The sequence below is a fragment of the Equus asinus genome, chromosome 5 (genome assembly GCF_041296235.1).
Source record: "Equus asinus isolate D_3611 breed Donkey chromosome 5, EquAss-T2T_v2, whole genome shotgun sequence".
Lineage (NCBI taxonomy): Eukaryota > Metazoa > Chordata > Mammalia > Perissodactyla > Equidae > Equus > Equus asinus.
This window is the reverse complement of record NC_091794.1, coordinates 32,212,607-32,218,274: the sequence shown is the minus strand read 5'-3', so window position 1 is coordinate 32,218,274 and position 5,668 is coordinate 32,212,607.

Below are 5,668 nucleotides of genomic sequence, written 5' to 3'. Positions count from 1 at the left end.
TCTGGGACTATTTGTCAAGCCCTTAAAAGCAAGGCTAATACAAGCAGCTGCAAAACTACCTGGCTGCTTAAATAACTTAATGATATTCAAGTGCATGTTTTATTCTGGGATATTTCTGGGTATTTTACAGAGTCTCATATTTGGAACATTTATTTAGTTTTCTTTCCTTTGTTGATTCCTCTTTCCTCTTTTCCTACACATCATTTTCAGGCCCAGCTCTAACTTGATCTTGGGCATAAAGTTTTCCCTGTCTCATGGTGATCACACCCTATTTATTTACTTATTTATTTATTTTTTTGGTGAGGAAGACTGGCCCTGAGCTAAGATCTGTTGCCAATCTTCCTCTTTTTTTTTCTCCCCAAAGCCCCAGTATGTAGTTGTATATCCTAGTTGTAGATCATTCTAGTTCTTCTATGGGAGATGCTCCCTCAGCATGGCTTGATGAGTGGTGCATAGGTCTGCGCCCAGGATCTGAACCAGCAAATGCTGGGCTGCTGAAGCAGAGCCTGTGAACTTAATCACTTGGCCTTGGGGCCGGCCCCTTCACCCTATTTTTAAACAGGGTATATTTCAATGTTTATTTTAATGAAACATCCAACACAACCACCAACAAATAAGTTTGCAAAATTATCTAGAGAAATTCTGAAAAAAAAAAAACCAATAAAAAGGCACCAAACTGCTATATAAGACTTATTATAAAAGTATAGAAATTTAGAAAAATTGGTACTAATGCCTGTAAACAATAAGATACATGTAACAGAATAGAAAGTTCAGAAATAGATTAAAATAAACATGGAGATTTATTTTAGCTGCCATTTTAAATCAGAGAGGAATAGATATTATTCGGGGATTGATGAAGAACTGAGTGGTGAGGTAGAAAGAATGTAACAGAGGATTTTTAAGATGCTTAACCACATTCACAAGTAGATAAATATAACTTATAATTACAATCAGATTGGCAAGTTCAAAAAGTCGATTGTATGGTGTGGAGACAAATCCTCTCATACATCATTGGGCAAACTATACAGCCTCTTTGGAAGACGATTAGGCGGTATCTATTAACCTAAAACCTAAATATACCTTTTAGCCAAGAATTCTCTTTCTAGGAATGTACCATGCAGACACTACAACACATGGCACAAATAATTACATGCAATGATGTTCACCAATGCATTGTTGGTAATAAAATATTGGAAGCAGCAAATATCCATCAATGTGACTGGTTAAATACAAAATGATTATATCCACTCAACAGAACATTAGGCAGCTTTTTAAAAAGTGGAGGCAGGGGCTGGCCCAGTGGCGCAGGGGTTAAGTGCACATGTTCCACTTCAGCGGCCTGGGGTTTACCAGCCTGGATCCCCCCTGCAGACATGGCACCACTTGGCAAGCCATGCTGTGGTAGGTGTCCCACATATAAAGTAGAGGAAGATGGGCACAGATGTTAACTCAGGGCCAGTCTTTCTCAGCAAAAAGAGGAGGACTGGTGGCAGATGTTAACTCAAAGCTAGTCTTCCTCAAAAATAAATAAATAAATAAATATTAAAAAAAAAAAGTGGAGGCAGATCACAGATGCTGTTATGGAAAGGCCTCTAAGAGTTGTCATTAACAAAAAGAAACAAATTGTAGAACAATGTGTACATCGTGCTGCCTTTTATGCAATAAATAGGGAAGTATAGCTATAATGTTTGCTCTCTACATAAAACCTACACATATGTACTCATAGAAGCACAGATTGTCTCTGCTTGAAACTATTGATAGTAATTGGCTCTGTAAAAGGGAAATGAGAGTCTGAGGAAACAAGAGAAGGAGGGAAATTTGCTTTTTACTGTTTTGTATTTTTGATTTTAAGAAAATTCTTTATATGTCATCTAATCATTTATACATACATACGTACATTTCTAAAGGCCAATTTTGATGCCAATCATCTAGAATTCAGAATAAACATGTTGTAGTTCAAGGCCCAGTATAGCTTACCAAATGCAATTCAAATGACAATACGTGTATTCATTTGTGATCACATACGTAGATTGCATTAGAAACAAACCAGTCATGTTAATTATCTAAACTACTGTTCTGAATTGGCCATTAAGGTGTATGTATTAGTTGAGCTGCAGCTGGACGGGCGAAGCAGGCTGTGTGGTTGCCTCAGTCTGTTTAGTATGCAGCCACAGACACAGCCATGAATTTCAAAGCAGAGGAAGGGCTTGGTGCCAATGCCAACAGGAGATAAGTAAACCAAGCCTACAGTATTATTTGTCCCTAAGACACCCTTCATTTTGAGTGTCTCTGAAGCCTATAATTAAGCAGAATGAAAAATAGGCTTTTCACTGGTGAACTTATTTATTAGGCGGTCAGAAGCCTGATTTCCATCTGTGAAGTCAATGATTTTAAGAATTCCTGGAAAGGAAGGGAAGGTCAGATGACTAGAAGAGAGATGAAACAGAATCAAGGGCAGGATGTTTGGTTTAGCTCTGCAAACTGAAACTATGACCAACCAGATACATAGATTAAATAATTCTGAAAAAAATGCGTGATCCCGTAGCAGGTGGCTGACTGGGAGTACGGCAGCTGAGCGGAGGTGGAGTTTATAGTCACAATAATACTGCAAACGCCACTATTATATTTGATGCTAAAATAAAAATTCATATTCATCACCACTTTTCTCTCCCCAGATTGCTATTTTTCTGTTTATTTCTGTGAATTTCTCCTACCACTTCCAAGGTCAACATGGTAAGATAGTGGTTTCTTTTGTGCATTCCCTTCCCAGCACCATGACAGTTTGATGGTCTTGGAAAAAGAAGTCTGCCTATGAATGTCTTTTTACCCATATAACTTTTTAAGCTTTTTATTTTGAGATAATTGTAGATTCACACGCAGTTTTCAGAAGTAAAACAGAGGTCTCATATATGCTTTACCCAGTTTTCCCCAAAGGTAACATCTTGCCTAACTAATGTACAATATCACATCCGTGAGATTGACACTGATACAATCTACTGCCTGCATAACTTTTGCAATTTACGCTTTATCTTTCGTGACTAATCCAGTAAGTTTGTCCAACTGCATCCTTACGCACGTGACTTTACGGTAATGAGTTACCATCACTGGGAAGTCAAGCTGAAGATGGGTGATTGCTGTTCATAACAATATGATCTCTTATGTCACTAAGATTCTATGGACTTTTTATGTTTGAATATAAGGGTGGAAGGGAGCAGAACCCTTGGAAAGAATCAGGAAGAAGAAGAAAGAGGATGTGTACTGTGATGATGTATGGGATTACACTCACAAGACTTACTGAGCACTTTGGACGTTGGACCCTATAATCCTCATCTTTGTAACAAGATAATGGGTAGATACATGTTCAATGGTACAGTGCTGGTCATTTAGCCAGCCTTTCTCCTATGCTGGGAGGAAGTAAAGCCTCCAGGAAAGGATGCACGTGAGGAGATGTGAAATGATTCTCTGGACTCAGAGCCTGGCAGAAGTCCAAATTCCCTGAAGCTCTAAAGTCATATCGATATTTGTCCTTAAAGGTCACGGCATGCAGCTGTTCAAAAAAATCTAAGGATCAAAAGTCAAGGGATTATGTAAGAATTAATAGGAGGCATCAATAGAAGTGGGCAATGCATAAAGGACGGTCCAATAAATAAGAAGGAATTTTTCAGGCTCTCTCTTTGTGGAAATTAATGGAGCAGGGTAAGGTTCTAGATTTCAATAGGCCTGAGCTGAAGTCACAACTTTGGCACTAACCAGAAGTGTGACAATGAAACATTTATATTCTCTAGAAACTGTATTTTCTACAAGACAATGATAATAATATTGACTTATCTCCTCATACAATTTTTCTAAAAGATTGACTTGAAAATACCAATATGAAATGAGACAAGGCACAGCCATAATGAATTGATTACTGGAGTATAGTAAAATAAGAATTCCAAAATCGGTTCAGTTCATGGAAACTATGGGAGCCAGGGTTACATCAGGAGGATATTAAATAAGGCCGCATGTCTAGTTGTCCAGTTTGATCATTTGCTTCTTCTCTCCAGTGAGAAGAAGTATTGATCATATTGCTAACCAATGGTCAATTTTCAGTCTTCATCATGCTTGACCTTATTGGCAGCATTGGACGTAGGTAATCATTTCTTCCTCCTTTAAACACTTCCTTCACTGGCTTCCAGAACAATACATTTCCTGATTTGCCTCTCACTTTATCAACTGCTTCTCTCAATCTCCTTTGCTGATTTTCCCATGTCTCCCCAGACTTGACATGTTAAAGGTATCCTAAAGCTGCTACAGACTGCTTTCTTTTCTATATACATTCACACTTTTGGGAATCTCATTTAGTCTCATAGATTATCATCCATAAACTGAGAACTCCAAAATTCGTATCTCTGATCCACATCTCTTCCCCTAACTCATATAACCAACTGCCAAACCCACATCCACATTTCGATGTCTCCTATACTTCTATAAATAAGCTTGCCCCAAATCTATCTTCTGGTTTTCCGCATCTTCCCTCTATCCATTTATTCCCACAAATCTTCTCTGTTCCAGTAAATTACAAAGCCAAAAAGACTTGTAAACATTTTTGAGTTCTCTCTTTTATATACTGTTTCCAATCAATCAGCAAATCTTATAGTTTCTACTTTCAAGATATATACAGACCTTCCCCCCCACTTTTCATTACTTCCAACGCAACTTTTTACCTGAACTACTCACCAATCACCATCATCTGTCACCTGAACTATTTCAATAGCTTCCTAGCAGGTGCTTCTGTTTTCACACTTGCCTGCTCACAATCTACTCTCAATATAGCAACCACAGTGACGCGCTTAACTGTAAGTTAGATCCTGTCACTCCTCTGCACAAAACTCTCGATTGGCTTTGTATTTCCCTCAAAGTGGAAAAGGACGTCCTTGTAATGGCTTACAAAGGCTGACAAGGTCCCTTTCTGACCTCCACTTGACTCACTCTGTTCCTGGCACAGTCACTTTTCTGTTTTTCTCGAACTTCCCAGGTATTCTCCTGCCTGGTTTCCTTTGCAGGTGCTCTTCCCTCTATCTGCAAGGCACCTCCCTCATTTATGCATCTGGCTTACTCCCTCACCTCTTCAAGCTCTTTGCTCAAATGCCACATTCTCAGTAAGGCTTTCCCTGTTCACTATATTTGATTTTACAACAACCTCCTCCCAGCCAACGCTCCCTATTCTCTTCCTTTAAGTTTTCCAAAGAATTTGGGGGATATGACTATTTGTCATACTATGTTTACATTTATTTACTGTCTATCTCCCTCTTCTGAAATGAAAACTTCATGAGGAAAGGAAGTTTTACCTATTTTGTTCATTGTGTATCTCCAGTAAGTACAACAGTGCCTTTCACATACTAAGCGCTCAATAAATATTTGTTGAATAGATGAACTAATTGACTGATTAAGTAATGAGCGAATGAGCTTGCTTAGAGATTGGCTTAGGAGTATTACAAACAACTGGCTGACTAGAGAACAAACTGCTGTGGGAGCAGGGGACGAGGCTATGGGAGCAGGGGACCAGACATTCTTCTACAAAGAGGGCATCTTGCAGATTGCATGAGAGGGGGAAAAATAAGCACAAATTTTAGGTTACTTTCACTGGAATTTTACTGACCAAGCTACTGTCACATGAATATAAGAA